Source organism: Ovis aries, chromosome 3, assembly GCF_016772045.2.
Source record: "Ovis aries strain OAR_USU_Benz2616 breed Rambouillet chromosome 3, ARS-UI_Ramb_v3.0, whole genome shotgun sequence".
Lineage (NCBI taxonomy): Eukaryota > Metazoa > Chordata > Mammalia > Artiodactyla > Bovidae > Ovis > Ovis aries.
The window spans coordinates 25732213-25754220 of record NC_056056.1 but is presented as its reverse complement, the minus strand read 5'-3'; the positions used below and the strand labels follow the sequence as shown (position 1 = coordinate 25754220).

The 22008-nt window shown below is 44.6% G+C and overlaps 1 protein-coding gene across 1 annotated transcript in view; it reads right to left on the bottom strand.

Moving 5' to 3' along the window:
- VSNL1 (visinin like 1) overlaps window positions 1-22008 on the bottom strand; it is a 126485-nt gene that overhangs the window by 30506 nt on the left and 73971 nt on the right. The window lies entirely within an intron of this gene.

Genomic DNA, 22008 nt, shown 5'->3' with positions numbered 1-22008 from the left:
CCTGATGTGAAGAGCTCTCATTGGAAAAGACTCTGATGCTGGGAAAGATTGAGGGCAGAAGGAGAAGGGGACGACAGAGGATGAGATGGTTGGATGGCATCACCGACTCAATGGACATGGGTTTGAGCAAACTCCAGCAGATGATGAAGGACAACATATTCAAAAAGCACTAAAATCATTAACTTGAGATACATGTTCTTTGTGATTAGCGGTCATCTTTTATCAAGATGTACATTTGACCATATGGATTTCCTAACCACAATGACTCATACATATACTGGCTCGTCCCCTGTGTCTTTGGAGCAATTTTTCAGAGCCACTGAGAGACTGTCTCCTGAGTTACAGTCCTTGGTAAGACTCTGAATAAAACATAACTCACATCTCTTACGCTGTGCGGTTTTTTTTTTTTTTTCGGTTGACAGCACCATTTAAAAGATGGTCCAACAAACTGAAACCCACGTTTGAAGACTCAGATGACTGCAGCCCTCACAAATCTCTTTCCCTCGATCAGAGCTCCTTTGCCACACCTCTTGCCTTTAATCACTACCCAAGGGCAGTATTTTCAAAGCCACACATTTCACAGCTTCTTGTATCTCTTGAACATCTTTTCTGCCCTTCTTGCCCAGAGGAAACAGGGCTGACTCCCATGCACGGCATCCCAAAGCCTTTGAAATGGGGTACCAGATCTGTCTTCACAGTCTCCTCTCTCTGCTGGAATTTAGACATGTTGAATTATTATTATCTTTTTTTTTCTAATTCTCCATATGCTTCCAATCATAAGTTAACTTAACAAATGTTAGGCATCCAATATGTGTCAGACACAGTGCTAGTCCCATACAAATACAGAGAGAGAGAGAGACGATGCAAGGCTGTCCTCAGCTCACACTCTCGTGCCTTTGCTGATTCAGATTAGAATCTCTATCCTGAGGGACTTTCCTGATGGTCCAGTGGTTAAGCCTCCACATTCCCAGTGCAGGGGGCCCAGGTTCAATCCCTGGTCAGGGAACTAGATCTCACATGCCTCAGCTAAATGGTATCATATGCAGCAACTAAGACCCAGCACAGCCAAATAAATGTTTAAAAATATTTAAAAACAAAATCTCTATCTTGGATGTATGCTTTCTTAACCTTTTATTTATACTTTTCTACAGGTTCCTACCCTATTGTATCTTATTTTACGGGCAGGTTGTCTGTTTCCAGGGGGAAATGGTCATTTCTATCTTTGTGTTCCTCAAGGCACAGAGCAGGGCACAAGACAGGTGCCCCATTGAAAGAATGAATAACTGAAGAAGCCCTGGAAGCAATTACAGTTTTGTCTGATATGTGATATGTATGAGTGTTTGAGGGGTGCTCCTCTAAGCTCCTCCAGTAACCCCGAGGCAGCCGCACAGCAGTGGTGCAGTAGAAGGGAGCCAAGTCTGGAGATGCGCAGCCCTGGGTTTGTATTCTGATCATTGAAGCTTTTTAGAGGCAGTGTTGTCAGAATGAGGATGGAGCTGCTGGGGTAGGCCAGGAACAGTAGGTTTTGGACAAAATTAGCCCTTTACAGCTTTTGCTGCTTGGGTCTCACTCATCCTGAGTCTCTGTGAAGGCATGGGGGACCCAGCAGGCCCTGGCAATGGTCAGCTGGAAGTGGAGCTGGCATAGGAGTGCTGGACTTCTTATCATGTGAATATATTAATAAATCTTTCTGGTACTTCTTCTTCTAAGTCAATGAAGCTTCTAGCCAGTGACAATTTTTTCCTGGTGTCCTGGAATTGTGGCCCAAGGCCCAAACTGGGAATTAGAGGCGCTAAGCACTTCTCATTCTAGCTTCAGAGAGCTGCTGGCAGTTGGGGTCAGCCATATGCTGAGGGGGGTTTATGAGAAGGTGCTAATCCAAGAATGAGTCCTGCATCCAACCATGGTCTCCTGGGTAGCTGAGAGAGCCTGATCCCTTTTCCTGCCACGCCTCCCCTCCTCACCATCAAAGTGGGTGGCTCTATAAAAAAGAACGAAATAATGCCATTTGCAGCCAACATGAATGCAACTGGAAATGATTATATCAAGTGAAGTAAGTCAGAAAGACAAAGACAAATGCCACAGGACATCACTTATATGTGGAATAGAAAATATGCCACAAATGAGCCTATCTATGGAATGGAAACAGAACCACGGGCGAGAACAGACTGATGGTTGCCAAGAGGCAGGGGAGTAGGGAAGGGATGGAGCGGGAGGTTGGGGTTAGCAGATGTAAACTTTTATACATGTATATATATATATAAATATACATACATATGTGTATATATATATAGACAGAGAGAGAGAGAATGGATAAACAACAAGGTCGTACTGTATAGCACAGAGAATGATATCCAATATCCTGTGATAAACCACAATGGAAAAGAACATTTAAAAAGAATATATGTAGAAGTATAACCAAATCACTTGGCTGTACAGCAGAAATTAGCACAACTTGTAAATCAGCCATACTTCAATTAAAAAAATTGATAAAATTTTTTAAAAAGCAGTTTTTCTTTGGAGAAAAAAATAAAAATACACAAATTAATTAAAACAGCCCCAGGGGGATTACTATAAAAGAACAGCAGGCCCTGCATAAAGCAAAGGCTGGCATCTTGTTCCCTGGATGAATGCTGTGTAGGCGGTTCGTTAGTGGCCCCCAGGCTACTGACCAGGAGTCCTGGAGACTCACGATGTGGTCGAAAAAGACTAGGCTGGAGGTTCCCCATTCAGGTCTCCCTTTCCAGTTCTTAGTTCCTAAGGGGGTTAGACAATGGATGTGGCAGGCGACCACTAGCCCGAGTGTTAGCCTGGGGGTGGCTGATGGGGAACACAGCCCAACTCCTCACAAAAAAGTGAAGTCGCTCAGTCCTGTCCGACTCTTTGCGACCCCATGGACTATAGCCTACTAGGCTCCTCCATCCATGGGATTTTCCAGGGAAGAGTACTGGAGTGAGTTGCCATTTCCTCCTCCAGGGGATCTTCTGGAGCCAGGGATTGAACCCGGGTCTCCTGCATTGCAGGTAGACACTTTACCGACTGAGCCACCAGGGAAAACCCTGACCTCACAGAAAAGCAGCATGAAATCCAAGGGCTTAGCGGGTACCGCAGGGTCATAATTTCTGCTCTTGCTGGGGGAGCCTGCTGGAGTCACAGCCATTCTTCAAGGAGCCTTGGCCATCCTTCAAGGAGCCTGAGACAATGGGTTAGATTAGATCAGCCAAGGAGAAGATGTAACCAGCCCAGTTCAGTTAGGAGAGGACTCTCTTTTCTCTGCGTTCTTTCTGCCCTAATGCACTGAAGGGGGAGAGGAGCTATAATGGTAGAGGAAAGAGGAATGCTTTGCCAAGAGCTGATCATTGAAACTTCCCACTCCCGTCACGAGAAGCTGAGGCTACAGACAAGTCAGCCTACGCCGCAGAGTGGGGCAGGGGAAAGAGAACCAGACATGAGATGGAGATGGGATTTTTTTTTTTTTTTTAATGAATAGGACTGAGCCTAAATACCTGAAATGAGTCTATTCTAATAAGCGAAAGTGACTGCAAATGTAGGGAATCTTGCCAAGATGCTGTCAAAGCAACTACTACAAAGGCTAGAGTAGCATGGTTGCTATGTGGGATTGTAAGGGAAAAAAAAAAAAAAAAACCCACTTCACGACTATAAGTCAAGGAGTCAAGACTCCTCAGGAAATCTGGTTACTGAGCCTCATTACAGCTGCTCTGTTAAGGCAACCAGTGCTTTCAGTTGAGCATCTGGATGCCAATCACCATACTAGCATTTCACATAGGTGCTTTCATTGAAAATATCTTAATCATCCATTGAAGTATTATTTGTTGCAGGCTTCCCAGGTGGTGCAAGTGATAAAGAATCCACCTGCCAACGTAGGAGACATGAGATGTGGGTTCAATCCCTGGGCTGGGAAGATCCCGTGGAGGAAAGCATTGCAACCCACGCCAGTATTCTTGCCTGGAGAATCCCACGGTCAGGGGAGCCTGAGGGCCTACAGTAAGTGGGATCGCAAAAAGTTGGACACCACTGAATTGAATAAGCATGCATATGTTATTTGTTGCATTGGTTTCCTCTTGGTGCTATAACAAGCACCTCAAAGTTGTGGGCTAAAAACAAGGCAAACGTATTATCTCACACTTCTAGAGGTCAGCAGTGTCACATGGGTGTCCCTCAGTGAATAGCCAGGTGTTGGTTGGGCTGCATCCCTGTCTGGGAGCCCTTGTCATTGTTGCTGTTCAGTTGCTCCATTGTGTCCAACTTTCAGACTCCATGTATTACAGCATGCCAGGCTCCCCTGTCCTTCACTTTCTCCTGGAGTTTGCTCAGAGTCATAAACACTGAGTTGGTGACGCTGTCTAATCATTTCATCCACTGTGGCCCTCTTCTCCTTTTGCCTTCAATCTTTCCCAGCATCAGGATCTTTTCCAATGAATCAGCTCTTCACATCAGGTGGCCACAGTATTGGAGTTTCAGCTTCAGCATCAGGCCTTCCAGTGAATATTCAGGATATTCCTTTAGGAATATCCTTTCCTTTAGGATGACTGGTTTGATTTCCTTGCAGTCCAAGGGACTCTCAAGAGTCTTCTCTAACACTACAATTCAAAAGCATCAATTCATTGGCACTCAGCTTTCTTTATGGTCCAACTCTCACATCTGTACCTAACTATTAGTAAAACCAGAGCTTTGACTATATACATCTTTGTCAGCAAAGTGATGTCTCTGCCTTTCAATATGCTGTCTAGGTCTGTCAGAATTTCCCTTAGAAGGAGCAAGTGTCTTTTAATTTCATGGCTGCAGTCACCAACCACAGTAACTTTGGTGCCCTGGAAGCCCTAGAGGATAGTCCATTCCCATGCCCTTTTTCCCTCTTATATAGGATGTCCTTTTCTAAATCCAGGCACTCCAGTATTGCCAACATCCACTGGATCACAGAAAAAGCAAGAGAATTCCAGAAAAACATCTACTTCTGCTTTATTGATTGCTTTATTGACTAACCCTATCCCTAACCCTAATTTTGACCCTAGCCTTTGACTGTGTGGATCAAAATAAACTGTGGAAAATTCTTCAAGAGATGGGAATACCAGACCACCTGACCTGCCTCTTAAGAAATCTATATGCATGTCAAAAAACAACAGTTAGAACAAGACATGGAACAATGGACTGGTTCCAAATTGTGTACATCAAGGCTGTATATTGTCACCCTGCAAAAACTTATATGCAGAGTACATCATGTGAAATGCCAGGTTGGATGAAGCACAAGCTGGAATCAAGATGGCTGGGAGAAACGTCAATAACTTTAGATATGCAGATGACACCACCCTTATGGAAGAAAGAGAAGAGGAACTAAAGAGCGTGTTGATGAAAGTGAAAGGGGAGAGTGAAAAAGCTAGCTTAAAACTCCACATTCAGAAAACTAAGATCATGGCATCCAATACCATTACTTCATGGCAAATAGATGGGGAAACAATGGAAACAGTGACAGACTTTATTTTGGGGGGCTCCAAAATCACTGCAGATAGTGACTGCGGCCATGAAATGAAAAGACGCTTGCTCCTTGGAAGAAAATTTATGACCAACTTAGACATCATATTAAAAAGCAGAGATATTACTTTGCCAAAAAAGGTCCATCTAGTTAAAGCTATGGTTTCTCCAGTAGTCATGTATACATGTGGGAGTTGGACCATAAAGAAAGCAGAACACCAAAGAACTGATGCTTTTGAAATGTGATGTTGGAGAGGACTCTTGAGAGTCCCTTGGACTGCAAGGAGATTCAACCAGTCCATCCTAAAGGAAATTAGTCTTTGCTATTCATTGGAGGGACTGATGCTGAAGCTGAAACTTCAATATTTTGGCCACCTGATGTGAAGAACTGACTCATTTGAAAAGACCCTGATGCTGGGAAAGATTGAAGGTGGGAGGAGAAGGGGACAACAGAGGGCGAGATGGTTGGATGGCACCACCAACTCAACGGACATGAGTTTGAACAAGCTCTGGAGTTGGTGATGGACAGGGAGGCCTGGCGTGCTGCAGTCCATAGAGCTGCAGAATCGGACATGTCTGAGCAACTGAACTGAACTGAACTGATAGGATGTCCACATTCCTTGGCTTGTGGCCCCTTCCTCCATCTTCAAAGCCAGTAATGGGCAATCCTCATATCACACATCTTTGAGCTCCTCTTCAGCTCCCTTCTTCCACTTCTGAGGATCCATTGTGATTATATTGGGCACCTGGATGATCCAAAGTTTTCCCCCTATTTAAAGGTGAGCCTATTAGTAACCTTAGTTCTACCTGCTACCTTACTTCTCCTTTGCCACATAATGTAGCATATCCACAAGCTCTAGTGATGGTGCTGTGGACGTTTTGGGGGAGCATTATTCTGCATCCCACACTTGTCATTTTCCACAGGAGGCAAAAGGCACAGGGAGGCAGAGGGACTCTTCCAAGTTACCCAGTAGGTAAATGCAGGCCAGTTGATCATCACACACTGCAGGGTATCTGTCCACAGCGAGGCTTGGCTTCCCAAAAGCACTGGGTCTGACATGTATCAGTGAAATCAACACTATTCTCCCAACCTCTGGCAGACTTGAGCACGTCCTTTCTCAAAAGTTGCCTTGCAGAAATCGGTATTTTTGATCAACAACCTTAGTCCTTATTGTAACTCAGTGCAAGGTGTTTCTACAACAGAATTGGTTTTTGGTCTTTAATTTAGCCTGGGGCATTTCTGGATTGACAGTATCTTTAATTTATATATAGTCAAACTACATGTACGTAAACAAATCAAACACATAATTTCCATTTCTTTTAGAAATCGCCCTTCAGGCACATAATTTACAGCCCCTTCTTTAGATGGTAAAGAATCTGCCTGCAATGTGGGAGACTTGGGTTCGATCCCTGGGTTGGGGAGATCCCCTGGAGAAGGGAACGGCAATCCACTCCAGTATTCTTGCCTGGAGAATCCCATGGACAGAGGAGCCTGTAGGGCTACAGTCCATAGGGTCGCAGAGTCAGACATGACTGAGCGACTAACACTTTTCTATTTCCTTATTTTCCTTATTACTTAATTTAAATAATCAATTCTTTCATTTGCCTGAATTTATTTATGCTGGATGGAAGGAGAGGATCTGAATTTCTTTTCTACTCTCTCCCCACAGAAAACGAAAAACCGACAAATGTCCGAGGAGTCTTTAGTTGGTGATGGCATCTGAGCACATGCGACATTTTTATGCAGTGAGGCAGTTTCCGACCTGACTACCATTTTTCTGTGTTGGACACTGGTACCATACTGTTTTAATTACTGAAGTCATGAAACATGTTCATATCTGAGAGAACAAGTATCCCACTTACTTAAGAGTTAGCTGCTCTCAGCTATTTATTCTTCCAAGTTGACCTTAGAATCATTTAAAATTGACATTTAATCACAGGAAAATTGATATCTTTATAATATGTAATTTTGTTGTCCAGGAACACTGAGTTTCCCTCCATTTACTTCAGGCTTAATTCCCTCATCATACAAGTCCCGCACTTTTTTTTCAAAAGGTTGCTTCTAGGTGTTCTATTTTGTTGCTATTATAATTGTTACCCTTCTAATATGTTTTCTGATTAATTATTAATGTATATAGGGAAGGTGATGACTATTATATTTTTAACTTAGGTCATTTAAAATTAATCATTATTAATATAAATTTTTCTGTTGATATTCAGGGAGTTGTTTTTCGGGGACATGGTCTCTTAATAATTATATCTCTTAATTTATGATACTAGTGCTGATATCCTAATTTACTGACTGGGGGAGGGTTTCCATAACAAAAATAAATGACAGCAGCCAAAGATCATGGATGTACCTTCATCAGTCTTGGCTTTAATAAATGTTTATTATTAAAGATGATCACACCAATTAAGGTTTCTGATAGTGAACCTTGCTCAAATTGAAGAATTTTCCTAAGTTATTATTTTAGATGATGTTTAAAAAATGTTTGGTGTAATTATATTATAAAGTATTTTTTCTAAATGCTAAACTTGGGAGAAAACAAAAACTTAGTGGTAAATGATTGTTTTACTATGCATTACATATGGATGCCTAGGGGGACTTCCCTGGTGGCTCAGTGGCTAAGATTCCACACTCCCAATGCAAGGAGCCCAGGTTCGACCCCTGGTCAGGGAACTAGATCTCACGTGCCACAACTAAAAGGTCTCACACGCCGCAACTAAGACCTGGAATAGCCAAATAAACACATAGTTAAAAAAAATATGGATGACCAGGATTCATGGAAGATTTTTCTATGTTTAGAGGTAAGATGGGTGCTGGATTAAGGGACGAGCTAGAAGAGGTTGATGGTTTGGGATGCCTCTGGGTTTGACTTGGGTCATAAGGAGGGGGAAGGGGGAGGTAAGAAAGCATCTCAGAAGAAGTGAGGAGAATGAATGAGGACTTCACCTATTCAGGTTAGCCTCCTGCATTGTGACTTCTCCTGGTCTTGCCAGAAGAATCGAGCCTAAGAACCAGTAGCTTCCCTGGAAACCACTGATTATTTCAGGGCCATCTGTTCAGCGAGAGATTCTCTATTAAGTGAGAGGCTGGATATTGTTTTAAGAAAGCTATCCATCATCAAGTTCATTCCTGTAAATGAAAATGACCAGACTGCTCCTAACTCACCATTATATAACATGTCTATTATATTTTCATATTAACTTGCCTTATTCTACTCATCAGCATCTGATGACACAAATATTCTCTTACCATTAGATGTGAGAGGATTATAATTGCATTCCTTAGGAACCATGTAAAATTCAAATAAGCTTTCCCCAGTGAGTTTAAATTGAGACATTTCACTCTACATTTTTCCTGAATTTATCAGGAGTTACTCTCTGAGTTTTTTTGTTTTTTTTTTTTTTAATCACAAGCAAGGAAACATTGTATGATCTTGCTTTTTTTTTTTTTCACTATACACCCTCTTTGATTTCTGAGGCTTGGAATCTATTTTGTAATGCTACTAGAAGAAAGACAGTGGTGGGTGAGAAAATCTTTTTCACAAAAGAGCATATCATGAGTAGCGCATTACTCACCTACCTCCTACCTGCCCACTTTTCCAGGAAAGCAGAGATGACTGCACTTTTCCAGTGGCTCCTTGGCTTTAATTAATAGGATTGATCTGTGGGTGAGGGTGTATGCGTGCTCAGTCGCTTCAGTCATGTCTGACTCTGTGTGACCCTATGGACTACAGCTCACCAGGCTCCTCCATCCATGGGATTCTCCAGGCAAGAATACCGGAGGGGGTTGCCATGCCCTCCTCCGGGGGAGGGAGCCCACACCAAAGCCAGAGACACTACTCTATCCTGAAACTTTTCCATACAGGGCAATCCCCTGGAGGTTCAAGGACCTTCCTAAGGGAAGAGGCAGTGCCCCGCTCTCCTCCCAGCTGGGTCCCTTGGTCAATGGCTCCTGACATTGTTGCCTCCTGCCCGCCCCTCTCATTTTGCCAATCCATTGTCCACACACACTGCCAGAACCAACTACTTAAAAGGGGCTGTTCATCTCTCTAAGGTTTATCCCATTCATACAGTGGTGCCCTAGTAAAATATACTTTTGTATCAATACTTTTCAACATACCTCCCAATGTAGTTTCACACCTCCACGCTTCTCCCATTATATGGAAAGATTTCACTCTGATGCTTTCTTACCTTCTGGCATTTTCCTACACAACTTCCAGGACTTGGGTCACATAGGGAGCCTGAACTCAAGCCAGGCGGATGGCTCTGCTTCCCCACCCTCTTAACACCCCCAATAGGACCCAGCGTGGCACCAACCACATGCCAGAAGAGCCCAGTAACATCCCTGTGCTCCTGAAGAGTACGGACTGCATCTAATTTTTAATTTTTTAAAAAAGACTGCTATTAGGGACTTCCCTGGTGGTCCAGTGGCTAAGACTCCGAGCTCCCAATGCAGGGGGCCCATGTTCCATCCCTGGTCAGGGAACTAGATCCCACATGCTGCAGCTAAGACCTGGTGCAGCCAAACAACTAAATACATATTTTAAAAGACTAACATTAACTCGTCTTCGAATCTCTGGTGTCTAGTACAGTTCCGGGTCATTGCGGGTGCCCAATAAACCTTGACTCAGTGAATGAATGAGTCACTCCTCCTTTTTCAGGTGGGGAAATGCAGCTGGTGAAGTAAAAGAAGCAGGAGATGGGATTCAGGACAGGACAATTCTAATATTGTCAGTGACCCACTTACTCTGCCTAGAAGAGGCCTTTTCTAAAAAGGCAAATATGAGACAATCGACCTGGTTGAGCACGTGGGGCGACGAGGCTTAGATCTGCCACCAGTGTACACTTCGAAGTAGAGAGTACCTGTGGCCTTGGTAGGCTCAGGGGCTGCTGTTTGAAGCTTCACATTTTACTTAGCATGTGTTTATTTATTTCACATTTGATTTATGTGAAATCCACCTCATGCTCCCTAAAATGTCTTATTTTAAAAACTGGAAATATGCAGCTCAACTCTCCACTGACAGATAAATGGATAAAGAAAAATGAAATATATAGATGCAATGGAATATTATTGAGCCTTTAACAAAGGTCGAAATCCTTTCATATGCAGCAATGTAGATGGACCTGGAAGACACTGTACTAAGTGAAAGATGTCAGTCATCAAAGGACATGTGTTAAATGATTCCGGGGTTAAGAAGTATCTAAAGCAGTCAGACTAATAACAGCAGAAAATAGATGGAGTTTGCCAGGCATGGGGGAGGGGGCGATGGAAAGCTGCTCCATGGAGATAAAGTCACAGTTACAGAAGATGACTAAGTGCTCGAGATGGGCTTACACTTAGTGCCTGTGGTTAATGATACACTGTCGTGCACTTAAACACTGGTTAAGGTGAGCAGATCTCAAGCTAAGTGTTCTAACCACACATAAACACACACAAATCACAAGGGGACCCAAAAAAGTTCTTGGAAGGGATGCATGGGTTCATTACCTGATTGTGGTGATGGTGTAGTGGGTATATGTCTAGCCCAAATTCATCAAACTACACATTTTACACATTAAACACGGGGCTTCCCAGGAGGCGCCAGTGGTAAAGAATATACCTGCCAATGCAGGAGATGCAAGAGACGCCAGTTCGATCTCTAGGTTGGAGAGATCCCCTGGAGAAGGAAATGGCACTCCACCCCAGTATGCCTGCCTGGAGAATTCCATGGATAGAGGAGCCTGGCGGGCTGCAATCCATGGGGTTGCAAAGAGTCAGACATGACTGAAGTGACTTAACACGCACTCAATGTAATCACGAGGGTCCTTAAAAAAGTCAGAGGAGGAGATGTGAGAACGTAAGCAGAAGCAGACAGAGACTTGACAATGCCACTCTTCTGCATTTAAAGGCAGAGGATGGGCCATCAGTCAAGGAAAGCCAACAGCCCCCAGAAGGCAGGAAAAACAAGGAAGTGGATTCTCTACGAGTCTCCAGGAGAAACACAACCCTGCAGACACTCTGATTTTAGCCTAATGAAACCCATGTCACACATCTGACCATTGGAACTACAAGAATATAAGTCAGTGTTGTTTTAAGCCACTCAGTTGGTAGCAATTTGCTGTAGCAACAGAAGACTGATACACCAGGTGACAACAATCTTGAACACTGACCGTAACAATGACCACCAAACTCTGGTCACTAGGTACAGTGATGACAGCTGGTCCCCCTCACACTTCTCTCATCCCCTCTCCCCACATCCCCTTTCCAGGTTACTGATGCTGTCTGAGGATGGGAAGGTGCTTCCATATCTGAAAAGGGCCACTGGGAATCAAAAGTGGTGAGTGTGTGTGTATGTGTGTGTGTATGTAAGCGAAGGCATTTTCAAAACTGGAAAAGTATTACACGGTGGGGCAAAAATTCAGCCCTGCTCTACTCCAGAATACCTAACCTGGCAAACCAAGGATGAAAGGCAGTTGCCATGGAAACAGCATCCCTTGGCTTCTGCTCACTGCCTCCTTAGAACAGCTCTGCCGCTGTGCAATCCAGTCACCACCCAGGGCTTGGCAGTTCCTGGTCAAGACAGGGTCTGACTTACCATGAGGCTAGGGCACTTCTGCTATGCTCCCTCTTTCTAAATTAACTGCAGGATTCCAGAAGCCAGGAAATTTGATTGAGAACATGGTTCTCAATGGATAGGAGGCTGCAAGGAAGAGTGGGCAGAGCACTGGATTCAAGATCTCTCCATTAAGGCCTTTCCTGCTTAGCCCGTTTCCTCTTTGGTGTGATGAACAAGCGGTTGCCCAGGAGGGCCCCTGCGAGCCCCTCTAACAACTCTGAGATAAAGTTCACTGGGAGACAGTAAACTTAAACTCAAGACTGAGCTGGAGCTAAAGAAATCAGGTTGATGGCTATTTTTTAGTGTTCCCCAAAACCAACCTTTTCCCTGCGGCAGTGGGGAGAAGAGCCCCAGCTGACAACTGCCAAAAGATGCTACTCTCTGTGTTATTCCAAATTCTCGTTTTTCTCCAAGGAGTGCCCCATTCTACAGTGGATGAGGTAGGAGAATAGCTGATGACTCCACCCTCCGGTTGCCATCCACTGGAGGAGCCCCAGAGAGCCTTGCTTCCTGTACTATTTATTCCTCAGAGACCTATTCCTAACCCTATTCCTCAGGCATAGTTCTTAAGCCCCACCCCTGACCAGGATGTACTCCCAGACCCTGTTAATACAAAGCAGGAGAAACTCCTCCAACCAATCTGATCTACCAGGTAACTTTCCTAAGGATGCTCAACTAGTTCCCGACTTCCAGGAGCTGTAGTCAAGCAAGTTGAGACATACACACAAGTAACTGTAATTCAGGGTCGATATGGAGCTCACCTTGACCAAGGTTGCGTTTAGAAAGCAAATTCACTTTGCTCTGTCAGCTCATGCCACCTAAAACTGCAGCGCCCATCAGCATGGGGTATTCGGAGTAGTTTATTCTGTCCTTCTTCATCTTCGTGGACTTGCTAGAGTGCTGCAGAGAGCATCCAGGGAGCTAGCAGCAGTCATGGGACAAGGCTACACTGTGCCACTTCATAACTCTTCATAATAAATAAACAGGACTTCATTAATTAACCATGAGAGCCCAACAGGAGCCCCAGAGCTGGCTACAGGGCCACCCGGAGGCAAGAATCAGTGTGTGGCAGCTGGACTTCTCTCTGTGATGATGTTCACCGTCTGTGAGTGCCTTGTTCCCTTCACCATGACCTCCCAAGGGAACCTGTCATAGCCAAGAGAACAGTGGAGTACAGGGATGGAGGTGCCCCGTGGAGGCTTGTTTGATGACAGTAAGCTGTCTGTGTTAGCTGGTGCTTGGACTGACTCCATGAGAAAGAAAAGTCACCAGGCTGTCCAGCAGATAGTTTACGTCACCTCCTACTTGCCCTTCCCCATGCTTGACTGCTAAGTCACTTCAGCGCCTCAGTCATGTCTGACACTTTTGCAACCCTGTGGACCATGGCCCGCCAGGTTCCTCTTATCCATGAGATTCTCTGGGCAAGAATACTGGAGCAGATTGCTATGCTCTCCCCCAGGGGATCTTCTTGACCCAAGGATCATACTTGCATCTCCTGCATTGAAAGGCGGGTTCTTTACCACTAGCACCACCTAGGAAACCCAAAGTCCTTGGGTCCGCTGTCTCACCAACAAGCAGGTTTGCATTTTTCCATTTTCCTTCATAACTGCCCATGTGTTTCATGCTTCCAGATGCAAATATATCTGGATGTCTTTGATGGGACATAATGCAAAGTGAGCACCCAGGGAGCTTCCTCCTGGTGGATTCTGCTGAGAAGCAAAATGCTCTGAACCTGATCCTGAGAGTTAATGCTCCCTTGGATGCTGGCCAAAGCTGAGTAAGTAAGGCAGGGACCAACTGGCATGGGTTTGGAGGGAAAGGACAAGATGAGAAAGCCACAGAAAGTGCTGTGTGGAGCCCATCAGACTGGTTTCCCTTCTGACTGTTAAGCAAAGCTCTTGGGAAAAGTGACAACTGGCAAAACTCATAGTGAGGGATAATTATGCTGTCAGAGGCACTCTTTAGTGCTCAGGGCTGGCAAAATCTGCCAACGGGATTCATTGTGAATATGCAGTTTGCTGAACATCGTTAAGCCAATGCTTTCCCCAACTGGGAAGTCTGACGACAGGAAGTGCTGTTTCAGTGCCCTCTCTTCTGCTGCCACAAAAGCAAAGGTGGTGGGAGAGGCCTCAGATAGACTGCAGGGGGCTTTGCCCACATAAAAGCAATGCCTGTTGCAATGCCTTCCCCACTAAGGTCCTGGAGAATTCTACCCTGGTTCAGAGCCCAGCTCTAATACAACCTCTTCCATGAGCTCTCTTCTGATGGCCCCTCCTCAGCATGTTTCCCTCCCAGCCTCCTTTCCAAACCTTTGTGACTTCCCTGTTGAAGGCAGCTGAGCACGTTTTGCTTTATAGAGTTAACAGTTCATCCCTCACACCTGGACTGGGAGCTCTTTATGGGGCGGGATTGTGTCTGGTGGATTTTTCTCTTGATCACCCTATAAAGAGCTCTGTAACTGACACATGCTACTTATGTTTTGGTGGAATAAATGAATGAATAACTGGTGGGAAAGATGTATCCTTTGGTTCTAGGCAACTGTATGAAAAGTGAGGTGATCCAGTGAGCTTTGGACCAGTAGCTCTGTTCAGCTCAGGGGAAAATGAGCATTCTCCAGCATAGGGCCCCACCTTCTGCCTGGCTGTGGATGGAGGGCAACCATGAGCAGAGAAGGGAGTTTAACATGAAAGAAACACTGGGGTGACTGTCCCAAGAAGGAGAGTCCTTAGAGGTTATTTAGTCCCCACACTTTTCATGAGGAGGGAATAAACCCAGGGACGAGGTTTGTCTGGTCTGGGATCTCATGGGGGTCAGTTGGAGCCACCCCTGTTCTCTTCAGAATAATCTTCCAAACCTCATCCTAACCTGAAAAAAAAATCTACCCTTTGGCCCAGGTCAAGCCCCACTTTCTGGATAAAGCCAGCCCCAGAGCCATCACACCTGAGGGTTCCACTGTGTATTTGTCATAGGAATGGTTACCCTTCATTTGTATCTATACGAGCATGGTATCTCAACATAACGACTGAGCTGGGTATGAAGCATTGCTGTCTCCACCACTGAGATGGAGAAACTGGGGCCCAGAGAGTTTGTGTAATTTGTCCATGGTCATACAGTAAAGGCCAGAGCTGGGGGTTCCAAAGTTGAAATCTGGGTACAGTTCAGGCGTTCAGCATTTGTGTGACCTTAGACACATTACAGTTCTGTTTGTGCTCAGCAGCCTTATCTGCAAAATGGAGACAGTAACGGTACCCAGTACAAAAGGCTGCTGTATGAATTAAGTGAATTAAGACATAGAACATACATAGTACAATGCCTGGCATATAATACATAAGTGTTTGCTATTAGTATTGCTCCTGTCCTTTTTATTGTAACTATTCACTAATTTCCCAAGGGGATCCTATCTCCGTGGTTTCTCTCATAGCATCTACTGGACACACAGCAGGAACTTGGTAAATATTAGCTCCCTTTCCCCTGTCTTTTCTCTTTCTTAAAACTGCCATCAGGAACAGAAAAGGGACATAATTGCTTGTTTAATGGAACAAAGATCTTCATGTTCCCCAGGAGAAAAAGCCAACAGAGGCACTACTGGATCAAAGCAAGCAAGGTTCAGGGCTTTGGGCTCTGCCCTTGCTTGGCTAGAGTTCAGAGGAAGATTCCTTGGAAACACACAGTGGAGACGGACAGCCAAGGCCCCATCACCCGGATGTTTCCAGTCCCCTATCACTGACACGTTGCAATCCAACGTCATGTTTTTGGTCCTCGACAGGGCTCTTCTGATAAAAGGCTGACTAATGGGCAGGAAGGGGAACATTCTGCCAGCGTGCTTGTTTCCATTAGATTATGGATGTATTTTTAGTGTGGCTGAGAAATATCTAAGATCTTGCCTTGCAAGATGATTGTGTGGACTAGGACTAGGAAGAAATAAATCTCAGCCAAAAAAGAAAAGGATTGCAAATGCGTGCTGCTGTCAACAGCTCTTTCTTTTCATTGCCAACTGGCTCAATGTGTTAAGATTTGGCTCAAGCATTATTTCTTCTGGGAAGCCCCCTCCTTCCACCCCAAATCTCTTCCCAGAACTACCTGCTTTTCACTGCTTCTAGTTCATTTACCTCTTTGCATCATCAATGCCAGCTTCCCAGGTGGCTCAGTGATAAAGAAACTGCCTGCCAATGCAGGAGACATGAGTTCAGTCCCTGGGTGGAAGACCCCTTGCAGAAGGTAATGGCAACTGACTCCAGTATTCTTGCCTGGAGAAATCCCGTGGACAGAGGAGCCTGGCGGGCTACAGTCCACAGAGTTGCAAAGAGTTGGACATGATTTAGCAACTAAACAACCACAATAATCATCAGTGTCAGTTTACTTGACACTCTCTCCCACTGACTGAGCTCATTGAGGACAGGAACTCATGGATCATGGCTATTGATTCATTTCAATATCCTCAGCTCTTAATTTGGGACTTTTGTAGGGCATCTTAATGAATAAATGGATGGAGGGATAGATGGATGGATGGATAGATGGACAGATGGATGGACAGATAGATGGGTAGATGGGTGCATGAATTGGTGAATGGACAGATGGGTGGATAGATGAATGGATACATGGGAGGAATTCAAAGACTAAACAGTCATTCTGCATCAATAACTCTCACGATGAATGTGATTACAGGCCCTGTGTCTCAGTATCTCTCACCCATTGTTAGGTGTTTGTCCCTCATGTGATGGTGCATTTGCCTAATGCCCCCAGAAGCCTGCTGTTCATGTGATGTTCAAGTCACTGAGCAAATAAACACCTCTGCTACCAAACTGACACAAGGAGAGAGACGCAAGCACTAAATCGTGGTCCTCCAGTCCCGTGCTGCACCCTGCAGAGGCAGCCCTGTGGGGATTAAAGTTTCAGAAAGCAGGCCCAGGAAAAGGGTAGAAGTGACAGGGGCTTCTTGTGTTAGCAAATTACGGACAGCAGTTTTTCATGCTTCAAAAAGGAACACCACTGCCTGTAGCATATGGAGTGACCACCGTTGGTACATTTCTGGCCACATCCATTTGGATGAAGTTTCCATCAAGCCCCAGCACATCAGACAGAGCAAAACCTGGGAGAGGCAGTGAAGCAGAATGGGTAACTTGGCATTGCACACTTTGGTAAAACAAAAGCACACACAGAGTGAGTCCATTTCTGCTTGTCATGCCTCAAATCTCAACCACAGAGATGCTCAAACAATTGAATGTCTGTTTCAACTGAAGAGAGGCTGGTGACAGACTGCTAGGATTCCCCTTTTTTTAGTCTTCTCTCCTTCCAGGATGATGAGACTAAGCTCTGCATATGTGCAAGTTTGGGGTCTTGCCTTTAAAAGGAAGGGTATGTTCCCCCATCTCTTCTGACTTCTCTTTCCACTAGCTAGAATGTGATGCCACGGGGAGCCACTTGGGGTTGTTTGAATCAGAGCAACACCCCAGGAAAGTGCACCAGCAGAGAAGAGGACTGAGTTCCTGACGGCTTGCACAGCAGAGTGGCCAGGCCAGCTTGGACTTGCCATAAGAGAAAAATAACTTTCAGTCATGTTGAAACGAGATGAACCTCTGTCACACTCAGCTGAATTTTCATCTAAATTAAGGCACACATGTAACCAAATACATGTATATGTGTGTAAACTGGACATGTAGATGTGTGTGTGTATGTATAAAATCTTTCTCTCTCACAAGACACCCATATAAACAAATATATTTTTATGTGTGTAAATTGAATACATATGTGTGTGTGTGTGTGGCTCAGATGGTAAAGAATCTGCCTGCAATGAAGGAGACCTAGATTCGATTCCTGGGTTGGGAAGATCCCCTGGAGAAGGGAATGGCAACCCACTCCAGTATTCTTGCCTGGAAAATTCCATGGATAGAGGAGCCTTGCAGGCTGCAGTTCATGGGGTTGCAGAGTCAGACATGACTGAGCAACTAAAACACTGTATCTGGACAGTGTGTGTGTGTGTGTGTGTATCAAATCTCTTTCTCACACACGCACACACACACACACACACACACACACACACTCAGCATTATCTTTATGTCTCCTCCATTGACAGTTACAAATTCAACTGAATCTTGGTCCTTCAAGGGAGTCATTCATCCATTTGAACAAGAAACACATATAAACACAAAATAAGAGGGCATCTTCTTCAATATCTCTGACATCTTAAAAGAAAATGGTGAAACTGATTCTTAGGGAAATGGTCATCCTTGCTTTTATATGTTAGATTAATTCTCTATCAGCTGGAACCCTCAGTTACCCAGAGCTTTCTTCATCGGCCTGTTCCCTAAGATATTCCATTTAGGTGGCCAATCCAGGTGTCTAACGCTGTCCACTTCCAAATGTCCCCACCTTGATCTACGTCCTCCTGAAGGCAGAAGGAACTCTTTTCATCCCTTGACTCCAGGACTTCCCTTAGCTCTTCCTAGTGGGTCTTGTCTTATGTAATCTCTCCCCAAACCAGCCCCATCCTCATCCAGTGAGTTACCCTGGCAACCCAGCTGTGTCATCTTGAAAGATGTCTCCAGGTCCCTGCTTCTGAGTCTGCAAGAGACTTTACTGGGCTGATCTGTGAAGCCACAACATATTAGCTTTAAACAGTGTCATCATTTATTGTGCTCTCAGAAGACACATCACATTTTTTAAAAGAACATGGATAAAAATAAGTCCTACCTTGACTATGCGGAGAGATTTACTTAGAAAGCAGACAGTCATCTATTTTCAGAGACCATCTATGTTTTTAATGGTCTCCTTCGCATCTCTTCTAAAAGAAAATCCTTTCAGTTCTCACAGCTTTTTTTCTTTGACAATCTCATTACAAACTCAAACGTAAGCAGCCTAATTTTCAAGTCATTACATAGCTTTTTCATATGAGACATCTCAACTTTACATTATACTCTTTCATTTCCTCTTTGGGAAAAATAGTACTTCAGGAAGTTCATGATGACTCTCTTTTGCTGGCAAATATTTGTAAGAAAATGAGCCACTTGAATCTGAGAATGGGGATGCTATACCATCCTGTTACCTGTCGTTGCCTCCTGTGTACTTAAACATACTATATGCAATGGTTCATTATGAATCTCTGTAGGCTTATTATTCTGGATTACACACTGGAAAATGTTTCATTCATTTATTTTTCAAACACTTCAGGTAACCTGTAAGACAGAGTCCTTTATTCATTAATTAACTTGTTCTATTAACCAATTAGTTTTTGTTACTGGGTACTGGGGAGACAGTAATGAGTAAGACAGTCCCCGCCCCTGAGGGTGAAGTGAAAGTGAAGTCGCTCAGTCATAGCCAACTCTTTGTGACCCCGTGGACTGGAGCCCACCAGGCTCCTCAGTCCATGGGATTGTCCAGGCAAGAATACTGGAGTAGGTTGCCATTTCCTTCTCCAGGGGATCTTCCCGACCCAGGGATCGAACCCAGGTCTCCTGCATTGCAGGCAGACGCTTTAACCTCTGAGCCACCAGGGAAGCCACCACCCCTAAGGGTAGTTGGGCAGAAAAACTGCTGATGCCAAGTGACATGCGGTACTGAGGCATTCACATTAGCAGAGACCTAGTGCCAGCTCTGCTTGGCTTCCAGAACCTTGGTATTGCAGAAGAAATTAAGAGGTCATATGGTTCTCTCCCTCGTTTTACAGAGGTGGAAACGGGGGCTGTGCTTACCTCTTCTATGTCCCGTCTTCTGCCTCTGGTCCCTCCATCTCCTGTGCTCAGTCATGTTGAACTCCTTTCTTCTGTCCATGGAACATGGAGTTCGCCTCCATATTTATCTTTTAAAATTCATTTTTGCCATTCATTTTTAAATTTCATTTATTCATTCATTGTTATCCACACCCTATTTTATTCATTTCTATTGGGTAGACCAAAAAGTTCATTGAAACCCAAATGAACTTTTTGGCCAAGCCAATGTATCTTCAGAAAAAAGTAGGAGGTAGGGCTAAAAGAGTTTCATGTGGTCTCACAAGTGTTCTGAGAAGGAGGTAAAGGAAGGGTTACTAGCCTGTTTAATAAATTAAGGGACTTCCCTGGCGGTCCAGTGGTTAAGACTAAATGTTTCCATTGTAGGGGGCATGGGTTTGATCCCTGATTAAGGAACTAAAATCTCGCATGCTGCAAGGTGCGTCTGAAAAGGTTAAATTAAAAAAAAAAAAGTATAATATAAAAGTAAATAATTAAATAAATAAATCGTGACTATGCCTCGGAGACGTTGGTAACTGGCCCAGAGTCAGACAACTTCTTAGCAGCGGAGTCCTGACCAGAACCAAGGGCTCCTAGCTCTCAGTTTCAATCTCCTATGATGCTTTCTTCTGCAAGGAACAGACCAACCAAAGATGGCCCACATCACAGAGGGTTACTTATCCCACACAACACACGGTCCAGACGCTGTTTTAGGATCAAGTCAGCAGCTCAGGGATATCAGCAAGGGCCCAGGCTCCTTCTATCTTTCCATTTTGCCATGTTCAGCTTGGAATCAGCATCTTCCTTCACCTCTGAGAGTTAACCATAGCAATTCCAGAAATCACTTGCAGGCACTATACAAACATTATTACACTGGTCCTTCTAAAATGAAGAAATCCTTTTTCAGTACCAGCCCCAGCTTCCAGCACAGCTTTTCTCAGACACGTTTGGACCAGGCTTGGGTGACATGCGCACATCTCAAATGCAAGATGGACCTGGGCTTTTAGCCTCTGCCATGGGAGGCAGGCCATGGGCAGAGAAGAAACGGTGAGGCGAGGACCATGGCCACCGGGTATACAGCCCACAGTGTCTAGCACCTCATTTCATCAAGCCACCCCTGTGTCTCCCCTGGTCAGTGCCTGGCAGTAGGCAGCCTGGTCCCATAATCTGTAGTCATTAAGCTTGAGAAGGAAGCTGTAACCCTCATATACATAGTCAGCTCTCCTTGGTTTTCTGCTGAGCCAACTCTAACACTGCTGGCAAGGAGCTCTCACACTTGCCAGGCACCGTCAGGCACCGTCAGACCTCTGCCTCGTTGGCCTTCACAAGGACCCTGGCCTTTTCCTTGTCTGGTGAAAAAACATAGACTCGAGAGTGAAGAACTTGCCTCAGTCCGACAGACTCCTGGGCTCCAGGCCCCTCACTGCTTCCACCTGTCTGTACTCCAGAACCACATCAGTTGTTTGTTTGGATGTTTTAAATTAAAGACTGTGGGAAGGTAAACTATACAAACTACCCTTTTTAGTAGGGATCAGGTCCTCTGAGATTTCTATTAGGGATACATCCACCCAGTAAAGAGCACTAGCAATGGGGCCCAGCGGCCTGGGTGTGAATGTCACGTGACCCTGGGAAAGTTGTCAATTATCTTCTGCCTCAGTTTCCTCATCTGTAAAGTGGGGGAATACCAATGTCTACTTCATATACCCTTCTGAGGACCAAATGAGTGAACATATACAAAATAATATGTTTGGAACAGTACCTGACTCTTGATAAGCATTCAGTTAATGTTGCCTATTGTCACCTCTCCATCTCTGCACCTAGTCATTCATCTCTGCACCTAGTCACAGTTTGATTTGTCCTAGAAAGGACCTTGAGGTACTCCCTTCCCAGTTTTGGACCAGTCCATGCCTGATTCTAACTGTTGCTTCTTGACCTGCATGCAGGTTTTGCAGGAGACAGGTCAGGTGGTCTGGTATTCCCATCTCTTTAAGAATTTTTAACAGTTTGACTGTGATCCACACAGTCAAAGGCTTTAGCATAGTCAATGAAGTCAAAGCAGATGTTTTTTGGAATTCTCTTGCTTTTTCTATGATCCAACAGATGTTGGCAATTTGATTCTCTGCTTTTTCTAAATCCAGATTGTACACCTAGAAGTTCTCGAGTCATGTACTGCTGAAGCTTAGCTTGAAGGATTTTGAGCATGTCCTTGCTAG